Below are 17,348 nucleotides of genomic sequence, written 5' to 3' on the forward strand. Positions count from 1 at the left end.
CACCACTCAGAAGCCAATGCATTTTGTTGGAGAGTATGAGGAACCTTCTCAAATTTTTGAAAACATAAGTGAAGAAAGTCTTACCCAAGAGGAGCTCAACTACATTGGGAATCAGAGGTTCCAAAGATATCAGTATGGTAATGCCAATCCAAACCTCTCTTACAGGAGCACCAATGTAGCTAACCCACAAGACCAGGTCTATCCCAATTCTCAAGCTCCAAAGAACTTTGTTCCCAAGAACAACTTTCAAGGGTCATTCCAACCCAAGAATCAATTTGGTCAGAATCAGAGTTTTGGTCAGCAACAGCAACCATTTCAGGGCACTGGTTACACTTCACAGCAGCCAAAGGCACCACCAGGGTTTGGTCCACCACAGTTCCAACAGCAGGCGCCGGTTCAACAACAGTTTCAGCCACCAATGGTCCAACAGCAGCCACAGATGGGTACAGATATGGTTGGTATTCTGCAACAACTACTTCAGGGTCAACAGACTATGCAGCAGGAAATCAAGGAACTGAAGCAAAACCAGGCATCAAGCTCAAGGAACCAAGGTCACCTACCTGGAAAACCAGAACCCAACCCCAAGGAATATGCCAAAGCAATTACACTGAGGAGTGGCAAGGAATTACCTGGTATTGAGAACAACAAAGTGATCATTGAGGACAATGATCAACCTGAGGGGGAGGCAGCCTTAAAGGATGATCAAGTTGCTGAGAAACCAAGGACAGAAAAAGGTAAAGAGGTAGCAAAGGAACCAGAACCAGAGAAGAAGTATGTGCCACCACCTCCATACCAACCCAAGCTCCCATTTCCAGGGAGATTTAAGAAGCAACTAGTGAACAAGGCAAGAGCTGTATTTGAGAAGGCACTCAAAGAGACACCACTCACAATGCCTCTCATTGATGCATTCCTAATGATGCCAAAGATGGGGAAGTTCTTGAAGGATGCAATTCTGAACAAGACAAAAGAGCTTCAAGGCATGGTAGTACTAAGTCATGAATGCTGTGCTATCATTCAGAAGAAGTCCATTCCAAGGAAGTTAACTGATCCAGGGAGCTTCACACTCCCTTGTGCCATTGGACCTCTTCTATTCTCTGGATGTCTTTGTGATTTAGGAGCATCAGTCAGCTTGATGCCATTCTCCATAGCTAAGAAGTTGGGCTTTAGAGTTTTCAAACCCTCAAGGATTTCTCTTATCCTTGCAGATAGATCAGTTAGATTGCCTGTAGGTATGTTGGAAGATCTACCTGTCAAGATAGGTGGTTTTGAAGTTCCAACAGATTTTGTTGTGCTGGAAATGGATGAGGAACCAGTAGATCCTCTCATCTTGGGCAGGCCATTCTTAGCAACTGCAGGAGCCATCATTGATGTGAGAGGTGGGATAATAGAGCTTCAACTTGGGTCTGAAAGGCTCAAGTTTGATGTGAATGAGATGATGAAGAAACCCACCATTGAAGGTCAATGTTTCTATGTGGAGACAATGGACCAGTTGGCTGATGAGTTGCTTGAGGAATTGAACACTGAGGATCCTCTTCAAGCTGCTCTAACTCAAGAACAAGGAGAGAATGAGCTCTTGGCTGAAGCAAGTGAAGGGTATAAGCTGTATCTGGACAATGCAAGAGAGCTGGGTCCTGAAACAAGGTTTTTGGAGCTGGAACAAAGAGGCTCTGAAGTCTTTGCTATCAAGGAATCAGTCACCAGCCAAAGCAACCTGGACCAGGACTGGAATGAGGCGGATGCACCCTCTGTTGAGCTCAAGCCTCTACCAACAGGGCTCAGGTATGCATTCTTAGGCCTAAACTCTACTTTTCCCGTGATCATAAATGATAACTTGCTGGAGCATGAGGAACGTGCATTACTTAGTGAAATAAGGAAATTCAGGAGAGCCATAGGGCATTCCTTGGCAGATATTAGAGGAATCTCTCCTGATATATGCACCCACAGGATCCACCTGGAGGACCAAGCCATGTCCTCTATTGAGCACCAACGTAGACTTAACCCCAACCTTAGGGAAGTGGTTAAGAAGGAGATACTAAAGCTTCTTGAGGCAGGGATAATTTACCCAATCTCTGACTCAAGATGGGTGTCTCCTGTTCACGTTGTGCCCAAGAAAGGTGGGATCACAGTGGTGAAAAACGATAAGGATGAACTCATAGCTCAAAGAACCATAACTGGACATCGCATGTGCATTGACTATAGGAAATTGAATTCTGCTTCTAGAAAAGATCATTTCCCTTTACCATTCATTGATCAAATGCTTGAAAGGTTAGCTAATCATCCTTATTTTTGTTTTCTCGATGGGTACTCTGGATTTTTTCAAATTCCCATAGATCCAAGAGATCAAGAGAAAACAACATTCACATGTCCTTATGGCACTTATGCTTATAGGAGAATGCCCTTTGGTTTATGTAATGCACCAGCCACTTTTCAAAGATGTATGATGCACATTTTCTCTGACATTATTGAAGAGAAAGTTGAGGTGTTCATGGATGACTTTAGTGTCTATGGCTCCTCCTTCTCGGATTGTCTCTCTAATTTGACACAGGTGTTGGAGAGATGTGAGCAGCACAACTTGGTGCTGAACTGGGAGAAGTGTCATTTCATGGTGCAAGAAGGAATAGTCCTTGGGCACAAGGTCTCTGAAAAGGGTATTGAGGTTGATAAGGCAAAGGTGGAGGTGATGGTGAATTTGCAAACCCCCACTTCAGTTAAAGGGATAAGGAGCTTCCTGGGTCATGCAGGGTTTTATAGAAGATTCATAAAGGACTTCTCAAGGATTGCCAGGCCCTTAACAAGACTGTTGTGTAAGGAAGTGGATTTCATCTTTGATGCTGAATGTGAGGAAGCCTTCAAGTTGATCAAGGAGGCATTGGTTAGTGCACCAATACTTCAGGCACCAGACTGGTCTCTACCTTTTGAGGTCATGACAGATGCTTCTGACTTTGCTGTTGGAGCAGTACTTGGACAAAAGAAAGACAAGAAGCTGCATGTGGTCTACTATGCCAGTAGAACACTTGACTCTGCCCAAGAGAAGTATGCTACAACTGAAAAGGAAATGCTGGCAATAGTTTTTGCCTTTGATAAGTTCAGAAGCTATCTGGTGGGATCAAAGGTCATTGTGTATACTGATCATGCAGCCCTCAGGTACTTGATGACCAAGAAAGATGCCAAGCCAAGGCTGTTGAGATGGGTTTTATTGCTCCAGGAGTTTGATATGGAGGTGCTTGATAAGAAGGGCATTGAGAATGGGGCTGCAGACCATCTCTCAAGGCTGAGGATTGAAGAAAAAGTTCCCATAGATGATGCTTTGCCTGAAGAGTCTCTGATGGTGCTCCATTCATACTTGGATTTTGAGGAAGTAGATAGCATTCAAGAAAGGAGGATGCCTTGGTTTGCAGACATAGTGAACTATCTTGCATGTGGGGTGGAGCCTCCTGAATTAGATGCCTACAAGAGGAAAAAATTCTTCAGAGATGTCCAGAGATACTATTGGGATGAGCCCTACCTCTATGTTCTGAACAAGGATCAGCTATACAGAAGGTGTCTTACTGAAGAGGAGATGCAACCTGTGTTGCAGGAATGTCATGGTTCTGCTTTTGGAGGTCACATGGGGGCATTCAAAACTGTGGCAAAGGTTCTTCAAAGTGGGTTTTGGTGGCCTACAATGTTCAAAGATGCCCAGTTGGTGGTTTCAGCATGTGATGCCTGTCAGAGGCATGGGAACATATCTAAGAGAAGTGAGATGCCTCAAAACCCCATTCTAGAAGTGGAGATCTTTGATTGTTGGGGGATTGACTTTATGGGACCTTTCATTTCATCCTTTGGAAATCAATACATACTTGTTGCTGTGGACTATGTGTCCAAATGGGTTGAGGCCATTGCTTCCCCTACCAATGATTCCAAGGTTGTAGTGAAGCTGTTTAAGAGCATCATCTTCCCAAGGTTTGGAGTTCCAAGGGTTGTCATTTCTGATGGAGGATCCCATTTTTTGAACAAGACTCTAGAAGGTTTATTGAGAAAGCATGGAGTTAAACACAAGATAGCTACTCCATATCATCCTCAAACTAGTGGCCAGGTTGAAGTATCCAATAGACAGATCAAGGCCATTCTGGAGAGGACTGTTAGCTCAAGCAGAAGAGATTGGAGCAAAAGGCTAGATGATGCATTATGGGCTTACAGGACTGCCTTTAAAACTCCAATTGGAACATCACCATTCAGTCTGCTATATGGGAAGAGCTGCCACCTTCCTGTTGAGTTGGAGTACAAAGCTATGTGGGCTGTGAAGTTTCTAAACTTTGATATCAAGACAGCTCAAGAGAAAAGGATCATGCAACTCCATGAACTTGAGGAGATTAGGCTTGAGGCTTTTGAAAGCTCAAAGATCTATAAGGAGAAGACCAAAGTCCTGCATGACCAAAAGATTTTAAAGAGAGAGTTCAAGTGTGGTGATTTGGTCTTGCTTTTCAACTCCAGACTTAAGTTGTTTCCAGGAAAGCTTAAGTCTAGGTGGTCTGGACCTTTCAAAGTTCTTGAAGTGAGGCCTTATGGTGCCATTGTCTTGGAAGGAAAGAATGGTCAGGAATTTGTGGTGAATGGACAGAGAATCAAGCATTACTTAGTTTCACAAGGGAAAGAGGAAGCTACAACAGTTCCTCTTCTTGATCCACCAGCCTGTTAACCAGGTTCTCAAAGTCAAACTTAGAGACTTTAAACAAAGTGCTCTTGGGAGACACCCCAAGCTTATCTTTGTACATAGTTCTTCTGATTTCTTCTCTTTTCTTTTATTTTAGAACTTTTTGATGGGTTTTGTGAGTTGGTCTCAGGTACTAGGTGATCTTTGGAGGACATAGCTCAGTGATGAATGGAAAGAAGCATGTGAGAGAGCTGAGAGAAGTGTTTAAGGCCAGAAAAACGTTTAAGTCCCAGTTACTGCGGCCTAGGAGTGCGGGTCAGAAGAGAAGAGCCCAGGCCGCAGCAAGACTCGGAATTTACTCCGGCCTGGGCGTGCTACCTGGTGTGAAAGAACCCTGGCCGCACAAAACCTGGGGAAGCCCGAAATGTTTAAGTCCCATTTACTGCGGGATAGGAGTGCGGGTCAGAAGAAAGGGAGCCAGGCCGCAGCAAGGTTCGGAATTTACTCCGGCTTGGGCGTGCGACCTAGAAGCGTAGACGCTGAGCCGCACCAGAAAGAAGAAGGCCGAAGGTCCTAAGTCCAAACCTGTGCGACCTGGTGCTGCGGCCTAAAACCCTAGGAGACTAAGTCGCACGATCATTCGCAATTCACTCCGAGATGGTCGTGCGACCTGGAAAGAGGAAAGCCAGGCCGCACTAAACAGGAGGAGTCCAAAACGCCTAAGTCCAAACCTGTGCGACCTGGTGCTGCGGCTTAAAACCCTGGGAGACTAAGTCGCACGATCATTCGCAATTCACTCCGAGATGGTCGTGCGACCTGGAAAGAGGAAGGTTAGGTCGCAGCATGAAGATAACGGCTAAGGAGCCTAAGTGACAAAACCCTGCGGCTTGGGCGTGCGACCTAGAAGCATAGGAAACCAAGTCGCAGCAAAAAGAGGAACGGCTACAATGCCTAAGTACCAAATGCTGCGGGATGGTTGTGCGGGTTAGACAGAGGATGACCAGGTCGCACAAAATTATTTCCGGTTCTACACCGAGGCGGTCACACGGCTCGATCCCGACAGTTCCCGGACGCACAAAAGAGAGAAAGGAGGCCGGTCAATGAGAAAAGGATGGGTCAAAACCTTGACTGGTCAAAATAGATCTATTGACCACCAGTCCAAAGGCTTGACCCTACCCCACACTCTCTCTTCCTCACTTCAAACCCGAGTTTGCAACTCTCTCTCTCATTTCTCTCCATTGTTTTCACCATATCTCTCTCATTTCTCCACCAAAATTGTTGATTCAAAGTGCTCTGAGCTCGTTTTTGAGTTGTTAACATCATCCTGATTGCATTTTGAACTCGTTGCATCTTAATCCCAAGGTATTTCATCCTGTTAAAATTCACCTCTTTCCATGTTCTTCAATGGTGATTTTTGAACTTTAAGGTGTGGAATCGATTTTGATAGGTTGTTTTAGACCTTGGGATTATTTTTATAAATGCTAGGGTGCTAGATAGTCTTGGAAAACAGAGCACTTTGTTGGTAATTACCTGTTCTTGAATTTTGAAAATTGTTGCAACAATTTTTTTTCAAAATTTTGAGACTTTTGTGAGGTTTATCCTTGTACTAACAATATTTTTTGAGAATCTCTTGGCAGATGACTGAAAGAACCAACTCTTTGGCCAAGAAGAAGGGCCCTGCATCAAAAGGCAAAGGTTTGGTCTCAGGAACTTCAAAGCCAAGAGACAAAGGTCAAGGTGCAAAGAATACCACAAAGCAAGGAAAGTGTGATCCAGCGCCAAAAAGGACAAGGCCTGAAGGAAGAGCTTTGGTGGTTGCTTCTGGTTCCAAGAAAAAGGGGAAACACTTGGCTGTGGTATCTGAGAGTGAACAGACTGAAAGTGACTCCAGCAGCTCAGCTGGTGGTTCCCAAGGCACCATTGAAGAGGGATCAAAGAAGTTCAAGACAACTGAACCAGAAACACTTGATTATCTGGCTAAGTTTCAGCAGATAGAGATCCAGCAAGGGAGATTCCCTGATTTGGACTTTCTGAAGAAGATTGGCCTCTATGAAGATGTCAAGACTTTGCTTGGGAACATGGGTGTTGAGTCACTTTTGGAGATGAGAGAAATCGCTTATGAGCAAGAGTCCCAAGAGTTCTTAGCCTCCTTTGAAGCTTTCATTTACTACCCAAGGGATTCAAGAATCATTCAAGGAGATGGACTTGGACATGTGGAGTTCACTGTGAAAGGGAAGGAGTATTCAGTGTCATTCAGAGAATTGAATAAGATCTTTGGGTTTTCAGCACCTAGAAATGAACTTCTCTCCAACCAGGTCAATCTCAGAAAAGATGAGATCCAACTTCTATGGAGATCAATTGCTTCTGGGAAGTACACAGCTGGAACAGCAAAGGCCTCTTGGATAAGGAACCCAGTTCTGAGATATGTACACAAGATTCTCTCTCACAGCTTTTACTTCAAGATTGATGTTGGAAGAGTTCACAAGGGAGATCTGATGCTTCTTGGTGTAGGGCTGAGACCGCTGATGCCAACACATGAAGATGGGGAACCCTATGAAGGGTATGAATACCCACTTTGCCTTGCATCTCAATTAGCAAGGTCTTTGATGTTCTACAAAAAGTGCATGTGGGGTTCTACAAAGCAAGATGCAAAGCTGACCCATGGATGGGTGGTAACAAAGATCTTGAAAGCCATGGGGTATAGATTCAAGGAGAACAAGGCAAAGATTGATCTGATTAATGAAGCACATTTGTGTAGGATTGGCTTCCTCCAAGGAAGAGTGGGTACCAAGGTAGTCTACAACTTCAAGACACTCATCAGCGAGCCAGCCCAAGTTCTCCTACCCAATCCCTCCATCACCACAGTCCAAGTTAAAAGGAACATTCACTTCTTCTTGCTGAAGGAAGAGCTGTACAATGTCCAAACTGATCCACCAATCCTCACATACAAGCAAGCTTGCAGAGAAGAAGCCTCAAAGGGAAAGAAAGCAACCGCTGAAGATGCTACCACAAGTGCAGCTGGTGCTCAAGATGATGATCTGCCCCCACCTCAAAAACGTCTTGGTGGAAACAGATATCACTTTGATGATTACAACTGGGAGGAACCAGGCACTTCAGGGTTCAGAGCTCAACAGAAGATTGGTATTCTCCAACAATGGTGCAAGTACCAAGACAAAACCATCCACAAGATGGCCAAATGCATCAAGGAGATGAAGAAGAGGATCAAGAAGCTTGAAAACCCTTGCAAAGGTGGAGCTCCAGCACCGGTTTCACCAAGGAACAGAGAGGAAGTTGGGGAGAGTTCCATGAACTGCACAGCCTTGGTCACATATGGAACCACTTGGGTAGATCTTGACGACGGGAGTGATGAAGCCAGCCACCATTCTTGGGAAACACCGTCAGGCCACACATCGAACCCCTCATACTCATTGGGGTCTGATTTCAACAGCCACTAGGTAACACTCAAAACCTTGTAAATAGCATGTAGACTTTCTTTTTCTTTTGCATTTTGCCTGTTTGTTTTTGTTTCACTTCTTTCTCATACTTTTATAACACAAGGGACTGTGTTATTTAAGTGTGGGGGAGGAGTTTTATCCTTTACTAATCATGTTTTCTATTTTCTCATTTTACACTTTGAGTCTTGAGTCACATTTTAGTTGCATATTCATGTAGTCTCATCTAAGTGCATATAAAAACCAAAAAAAAAAAAAATGGAAAAATCTGAAAAATTTTACACAAAAAAAAAAAAAAATGATCATGTAGTTGCATTCTCATTTTTTAGGATTGAGTCTAGATTACATTTGCATATAGGTTGCATCTTGCAAGGAGTAATGATAGGTTTTCTAGGGAGTACATCACTTTGAGAACTTGAATTGAATATGCTTGTGAATCTTTTTCTATGCTTGCAAAGTCTGAAATGATTTGAATCTGAGAAGCAAGTTTGAATTGAACTCAACTCTAATTAAGTGGGAACCTTGAACTTGACTTGAAAATATCTTGTGATGCACTGTTTGAAAAAGCTTGTGGATACCAATATACATACTTGAGCTAGAACCACTGTTTTTACCACTCTTTTCCTTAGCTCAAGTAGCTGAATCCACATCATGGATCAGTTCCCATACCTTGAACCCATCCTTCTTTTAAGCCAATGTTTGTGTGTGAATTGAAAGGCCACCTTGGATCAAACTTAGCAGAAAGTGTTAGGTTTAGAGCGACAAGGGCAGGTCTCATTGAGTGCTGTGTTCCAACATCAAGGAACTGAGAGTTTTGGCAAGGAATAAGTGTGGGGGAAAAGACCTTTTGGTGAGTAGAAAAAGGTGAGATGAGTGGAAAAGAGAGAGTGAAAATAGCTAGGGGAATGAAAGAAAAAGAAATCAGTCTTGGTGTTTTGAGAGAGTGAGCTCTGGTTTGTTGAAAAGAAAGAGTCTAGTCTCTAAGTGAAAAAGGAAGAAAAGAAGCCAAAGGCTCAAATGTTTTGTTAAGAAAGAAAGAAGAGGCTAGAAGTTGTAAAAGAAAAAGAGCTGTGTAAAGTTTGAGTTCCAAGACTTGACAGGAAAAGTGAAAAGTGAATCCCCTAGTGAGAGGAAAATGAGAGTGAAAAGTGAGGATTTTTGAGCAAGTGAGGAAGCTTTGAGTAGAGGGTGGGGTGTGATGAGTCTTTGCCCTTGTATGCATAGGTTGCTTTTTACCTTTAGCATTCTGCCAAAGTTTGATCATTCATAGAGAGATCCCTTTGCTGCATTTAACCCACTTGAACACTGATGAGATCATTTTAATCTCATAGCCTCTCCCTAGCCAAGCCAGCTTGTTTAAACATTGCATCATAAGATCCACCTGATAAAAGCTTAATGAATGTGAAAGAGTTGAGAGAGAGGTGAACTTGTGGAGATTCCTTGCTGAGTTGATATATATCTGAGTATGACTTTGCATTGCATAATTGAGCATGAACTTGAATTCTCATTGTGATCACTTCTCTCAAAAAGAAAATGTGAACTCCCATTGCATACAACCTCTTTCTCTCATTTGCTCTTTTTGCTTGAGGACAAGCAAAGGACAAGTGTGGGGGAGTTGATATGTTCATAATTTGCATCATTTAGGTTGCATAAATCATTCCAAATCATGTTTTATTTCATGCATTTTAGGTCCTTAGGGTTTGTTTTAGGACTTAGGAGAATGCATTAGGTCCCAATGAGTCTTTGCATGTTTTGAGTGTCTATCAGGTGAATATGGAGCTGAAAAGACGAATCCAGGAGGTGGAATGGTGAGCAAAGCTTGAAAAAGTGGAAAACTTGGGTTTATGGAGGTTATCGGCCATTCTCGCTGGCCAGGAAGGTTTTGTCGACCATTTTCACGTACCGCGGGTGAACTTTGTCGACCAAAACACGTACCGCGAGTGAAGTGTATTGGCCAAAATCTCCGGGTGCAAACATGTCTCAGAAATCGCCTGTCCGGGGAGCCTTCCGGTCCGATTCAGACGGCGGGTGCTTCATAGAAGTTGGAGAGCATTGCATCACGGTCTCTTAGCAAGTGGAATCGTGGAATTCGGACGCGTGAGCAGAGAGATAAGCTTGTCGGAAGGAACCCCAGTCTCGCAGGTATTCCGGACCGAGCAGATCAGTCCTAAAGGATGCGAAGGACGGTGCACGTCCAGGCCGATTTAGTTTCTGGGTCCTTCATGAGAACCAGAGACATTTGAGTCTTCTTTCCAGAACGTCCAAGATCATTCAATTCGGATCTATGAGCAGAAAGATACGGTCTCCAGGAAGCCTTACTCTAAACGCCTCTCTCTGGTCGTGTACATGCACTGCAAAGATGTGCCCTCCAGGAAGCCTTACACTTCCCAAGCACCGAAGCTTCCTTCACCAAAGTTGGAGATAAATGAGTCCTCTGTCTTCTGCAACTTAAATCATTCAATTCGGACAAGCCTCATAGGAGTTACACTCTCCGGAATGCGAAGTGGTCTAAGCTGCTCTGGATGCTGCGAGACGGTCTTGCGACTTGGTTAGCCCGCAGGCCTGAAGATGAACGCCTGAATGCTGATGCTGCGAGTTGATATGTGCGGGTAAACTATCACTGGAAGAGGTCTGAAGCTCAAGAGCAAGAGAAATGCTAAGTCCACAATCCTGCGACTTAGGCATGGGAGTTAGCCGCGCCTGGAACTATGCCGCACGATCACTCGCAAATCACTCCGACTTGAGCCTGCGACCTAGTTGCAATAGAGACTAACCCGCACAGTTTGTACATTCCCCAGAAACCGCCTTAGCCCTGCGAGTTGGAGAGGAAGGAGACCAAGCCGCAGCAACACTCGCAAAACACTCCTACTTAGGCGTGCGGCTAAGGCAAGGCGATTCAGGCTCCACAAGACAAGTCTTCATCTGCTGCGACTTAGGTGTGCGACCTGGGACATACTGGACTGACCCGCAGTAATTCTCACTTTATCCACTAAAGCCGGGTCAGGACCCGGTTTGTTCCGGGCTGACCCGGTTCGTTTTTAAGAAAGTATAAATACTTTTTAGGGTTTTTTGGGGAGAACTAAGTTTTATTCCCTTTGTCTCTTGCCTCTTTGGTGAAAAAGACTCCATTAAGAAGAGAAATATCTATATTTGAGTGTTTAATCAAGAGAGTTTAAGGAGATCTGGGTGTTTAAAGCTGTTTTCTTTTGAATCTATCATCTCCATCTCCATTTCTCATCATTAATCATGCTAATCTTCTCAACTTGCAAAGGTTTAAGAGAGATTAGTATGACTAGTGAGTAGTCACCTTAATGAGGTTCTAGATATGTAGGTTAGGGTGCTAAAGTGTTAGATTAGGAGTGCTTAGGGCTAGATTCATTGATTCATTTCTCTAAACAACTGTTCTCTATGCTAGATCCTTGATAATCGCTTGAGATCTAGATTCTGGGAATTTCATGCACCAAAAGTGTTTGATGAAATTCCTGAAAGAGTTGTATTAGAGGTTTAAACATTTTTCTGCATGATGATGTATTGTTATTTGCTTGAATGATCATTAAGAGCTGTTTGTTAATGCATATTGATTCATGTTTCACAAATGGGAATTTGGTTTGAAAATGGATTAGTATAGGGGTTAATACCTTCATGAGAGGATTAACCTAGATTAGAGTTCTTAATCACTTGAATCATGTCTCATCATTGTCTTCAGCATCTCTAGTTTAACACCAAAGCACCCTGACCAACTATCATGTCTAGAATCTCATGCCTCCATCATATCATATTCACATCATATCATTTGTCATTGTCATTAGTCTTTAATCCTGTTTATGTTTATAGTTTTCTCTAGATTAATCAAAACCCACTCTTGTTTGCTTGAATTAAGAACTTGATCATATAGCTTAGTGTCTAACACCACATCTGGATTGATAAACCTCTTTGTGCTACATTGACAAGGGGATTGATAGCCCTGAGACCCTAAAAAGTCTTGTCTATCAGGCCTGCGACTTGGGAAGCACCTGACCATGTCGCACACCAGCCACCAGACCCAACTGAGCCAGGTCAGTACCCAGTTTGTCCTGGGCTGACCCGGTCCATTAGCACTTAGTATATATAGCTTTTTGGAGAAAAACCCTAAGGAGCTTCTTCTCTCTTAATTTCTCTCTTGTTTTCTTTCCTTTTTAGTAAAAAACGTTTTTGATTAAGAGATATCTGAAGGGATTTGATCATTCCAAATCTGTTTCTTATCAATTACTCATCTCATCTAAACTACTAATCATGATCAACATCACCTCTTGCAAAGGAAATGGTGTGTTCTTCATGATTAGTGAGTAGTCATCTTTTTAAACTTCTAGGTGTGTAGATTAGGGTGCTTAAATGTTTGATTTATGATGTTTAGGGTTTAGATTCTCATTTCATTTCCTTATTTAGCTGCTCCTAATGCCAGATTTCCTTGGGAAAATGAAATCTGGGTTCATAGGCATTTCATGCACCAAAAGTTCCTGACCGCGGCCAAGCACCTGTTTGCCGCGGTCGCGTGACTCCTGACCGCGGCAATTGGTCGTTGAGATCAAACCCGACCCCAAACCACCCACTTCACACCATTCCACCTCACCAATCACCCTCCACCTCATTCATCACCCTCCACCACCTTCATCACCACCTAATCACCTTCCCAAACCTCTTCGAATGAATCCGGTTCATCTCCACCAGCATCCCGGATCCAGGTAAGTTCTCTTTGTCCTTAGAGATGGTGAAAATGGGTTTTGGCTACTCCACTCACGTGGTCATAACCAACTGTCTCTCGCGAACCTGACCAGTAGGTTTCCACTCTGGCCCTGGAAGGGAGAAGACGCAGGAACTTGCACATGACTCATCAACATTCACGATTCACCCATAGGTAAGTTTCCACTCCTATGGCAGAATCACTATTCTCAAGCTAGATCTGGTACCAAATGAAAACTCTCGCAACACTAAGTGCCTAGATCAGTCTCTAGTTCACGACTCAAGATCCATGCTTTAAGTAAAAGCTTAGAAGAAAGATTTCTAGAATTCGACTTGGTTTATCTCGCGAAGATCCCTATCGAACATATTTAGTTCCCTTCGATGGAGCCTTATAACTCATACCTCATTATTCAAAAACGTGCATAAATTAATAAGAAGAAAGAAGTAGAGAAAAAGAGACGATGAGATGAAGAAGAAGCATCTCAATTTCAAGAGCTAGGCTCGGAGAAAACTTCTCTTCAAATCCTTTAAACAACTAATCTAATATGAAGAAAGTAAAAAAAAATTGAAAGACATAAAAGTAAAAGCTGAACTTAAAGATTGCATAACGTAAAGGTAGAACATAAAAAGGGTTCAAGAGAAATCTCTATCTCCTTAAACTAAAAACTAAGAACATAAAAACATAATAACCCTAGAAAATCTAAATTTGGTGGCTCCCAAAAGGGGCTCTTTTGAGGCACACGAAAATAGTTCTGCTAAGATACATATTTATAGGTCTTCAACTCTGTCCAGTCGTCCTTAGGGTTTTCTTTGAAGAGAAGACGAATTGGGCTTGAAACGGGTTCTTGGGCCAGCCTTTTAGTCAGTCTTGATCGTGAGGCGTCCACCGTGGTGAATGGCGGTTGGGCCGCAGCCAGAGAGTCTAATCGTGGCCAAGAGTGTGTTCTCCGCTGTCGTGGACCCTGGACCCGCGGAGACTGGCTTATAAAGTTGAATCTTCATTCTGTGTTTGCTTCATTCGCGAGACTGCATAACATGTCTTCAGTGAATCAAAGATATCTGGAGATCTAACCGTTGGATTGTCTCCAAACTAAGTTCATTTGAAATCTAGTTTTCTCCTTTATCTTTAGTTCAATTTTGGATATGATCAGACAGTGAGAAGGTCTTCAACGGATGTGTAACTTCTGACGGTCTGAATTTATCCAAAATGGTCTTTTGCTCAAAAATGCACTCCTTTTGCCTTAATTACCTAAAAAGAATCTTGGAACTAAAAATACTAGAAAACCATAATAAAACACTTAAAATAAATAAAAAGCATTTGAAAAGCGTTTAAAAAGATCCACAAAAGTGGTCAAAATACAGTGTTATCAACTCTTCCAGACTTAAACCTTTGTTTGTCCTCAAAACAAATCAAAATCCAAACTTAGAAAATGCTTTTAACAGAAATCACAGGAAACTCAAAATCATCAGAAACCGTACTCTTAGACCTTAATCAATCATAATGCATCAATCAGGTGTAGCCTAGAAAATTCTCACCAAAATACATGCATAACTAGTTTGTTGATATGTCATGCGAAAATCTACACATTTAGACTAAACTCCCAGTCAAATAGCTCTTAACATTCATTAAAATTTGCAATAGTTCTCATCAAAAGAAAAATAAAAAAGGCAATCAAGAATATGTATTCAAAGGGCTTTTTAGGGGTGAGGTTTGATGTGTTTAGGGTTACGTTAATTTCTGAAAAAGCAAGATATTATGCAAAACATCAAAAAATGATAAACCTATTGATGTCCACAGTTTCCAGTCATGTTCTTCTTTCCATAAAATCTCTGATCTTCTTCTTCCGATTCTCCTTATAATTTCCCTAGAATTAGATTTTTGTATCTCCCATAAATGAATATTTGTTGTCTTGGCTCCAAAATAGTTTCCGGCCATCTAAGACTCCTTTACGCTTTTTTCTCCATTCATTTCCATTCTCTTTTTGTTTTTATTTTCGTTTTTTAAGGGGAATACCTTTAGATATAGAGTCTTAGAGAGCACAAAAATTACCACTAAGAATGAGCTCTCTTAGGCATCATAAAGCTTAATAAGATTTCTGATACTCTTCCTCTCCAATTCCATTCAGTCGTTCTCTTAGGTGACTGAAAACTGTGTCGTTCTTCCCTCTCTGGCGTTTGTGCGCATATATGCTGATATAAACTAAAGAGAGAATGCATGAGGTTCGAAACTAAAGGTTTGGGTTAAGGGTATTAATAACACCATATTTTGACCATTTTTATGGATCGTTTTGAAATACTTTTTCCATGCTTTTTATTGCTTTCAAGTGTTTTTATTATGTTTTTCTAGTATTTGTAGTTTCAAGAACTTTTTTCAGGAAACTTAGGAAAAAGCTTAACAAAATGGATAGAAGACCAGATTTCAGCTCAGAGTCAAACCGTCAGAAGTTCACCCTCAAATGAAGACCTTCTCACCGTCTGATCCTGCTAAAATTTGGAGATTTAAACATGGAATTACCAGTTTTCCAGCACACTTTACAGAATGGCAATCCAACGGTTCAATAAAAAGTTACGCGAAGGGAAAGATGTCCCGTAAACCAGCCGGCAAGCATTCCTACCCGCAGCCAACACCCATTTCGCACCGGTCCCGTCCTTCTCGACCGCGGAGATTGGTCTGTCTGGCCTAGAAGCCCATTTTCAAGCCCAAAATGATTCTCTCATTTGGAGAAACCCTAAGTGACGCCCAAAAATGACTTGAGCACTATAAATACATGTTTTAGGAACCCTAGATGATATGCAATTTCTCTTTTAACAGATTTTAAGTTTTGTCTTTCATTTTTCTTAGGTTTAGGGAGATAGAGATCTATCTCTTGAACCATTTTTGTTCCTCCACCATATCGATTTCTATTCAGCTTTTTAATACAATGTTTTTGCTTTCTTTAATCATGTCTGAGTACTTTTGTTGTTGGATTCAAGGGATTTTCGATGGGGGCTATATATGTTTGATGAGGATACCATTAGCTATTGAAGCCGAATACTAGAACTTTTTATTCTAAACTTATTTTTAATGTGTTGGAGTAGCATCATGAACTACAATCTGATCTCGGTCCTTGGTGTTGCGAAAGTATTCATCCGGGACGAGAACTAGTTTGAGAAGAGCAGATCAACCATAGAAGTGGAAACCTACCTATGGGCGAACTGTGAATGTTGACGAGTCTTAAGCAAGCTTGCATCTTTTCCCTTCCATGGCCAGAGTGGAAACCTACTGGTCAGAGTAGCGAGAGATAGATGGTTATGATCACGACAGTGGCGTATTCATACGTCCGTAACTCGAGTTTTAAAAGTTTTAGCTAGGATCTTTTACTTTACTTTTTAGCAATGTTTTGAATCGTTCATCCTCCGGAGAGAATTTCCCTGAAAACCCAGCGTCTCGTCTTTATAAGTTTTCGCCGATTTTAATACAAGCTTTACTCATTAGGTTATTTTCTTATTCCAGCCGATTTTAATTCAATCAATTTAGGTTTAGCCGTTTTCATCGTTCTTAGTTGATTTTATTAGGTTTAGTTGTTAGGTCATTTTGATTTCCATATTTTCTCGTTAAGAATAGTTTTAACGTTTTAAAGACACAACCAAAATCCCTTAAAAGATTGCCAGGTTCTAGACTTCCTTACTTTATATTTTTTTAAAGGCTTTTGCAGAAAAGAACCTCCTTCCCTGTGGATTTGATCCCTAAGTACTACAATTGATCAGCTGTGCACTTGAGACTTATTGATTTCACTAGGATAAAACTTGACACCCGCATACCACACCGCATCAGGTATATTACCGTAGTAACAGCTAAAGATGAGCTGGCCATTTAGGACAACAAAGAGTGGTAATGAGGAAAAAGATTTCCTAGACGTATAACATGAGATGACTGTATAAAATTCAATGATGAGAAAATTGAATATCAATATCAAGTCCAAATAAAATGAGCTAGTATATCCTTCAGAAAGTACTTCATGAATAAAAGTCCTCTGGTGGGAGTTCGTAGTGCAAGTACTCTAGCTACTACCTAATTTAGTACTAAACCACAAAAGTGCAATCATGAGGAGATAATGTAGAAGAAAACAAGGTGGTAATCATCATAGATTTTTGTCATCATTCTCTCAAAACGTATTTATAGTGTTGTTTAAAATTTTTAAAGAAAAATACAAAATGCAAAGACTCATTAAAGAAATGTGGATAGAAAGGAATGAAATCTTCCCCCAGATTTAAATCAAACTGAGATAAATCGAGAGAGGATGAAAAATAGAGTATGTAATGAATTGAAAAGATACAGAAAAAAAAAATTTACCTGGACGTCCCAGAAATGGTATAGTGGTGTGGTGATGGTAAAGGGTGGTAAATGGTCGATTGTGTGAAGGGGAATGGAAGGTAGTCGTCATGCCATCAATCCATGACAAGAAATTTCACTGCAGGTCGAGCAAGAACGACCGCAGGTCGAGCAGGAACGACCGGGGGATGAGCTGGCTTTACAGGGGGTCGACCAAGCACGACCGTGGGTC

The 17,348-nt window shown here is 41.9% G+C and overlaps 1 pseudogene; it reads left to right on the forward strand.

Annotated features, from left to right (window-relative positions):
• The window catches only part of LOC18014479, a 73,930-nt pseudogene that overhangs the window by 18,133 nt on the left and 38,449 nt on the right, over window positions 1-17,348 (forward strand).

This window comes from Eutrema salsugineum, unplaced genomic scaffold, assembly GCF_000478725.1.
Source record: "Eutrema salsugineum unplaced genomic scaffold, Eutsalg1_0 scaffold_3, whole genome shotgun sequence".
NCBI classification, from domain to species: domain Eukaryota; kingdom Viridiplantae; phylum Streptophyta; class Magnoliopsida; order Brassicales; family Brassicaceae; genus Eutrema; species Eutrema salsugineum.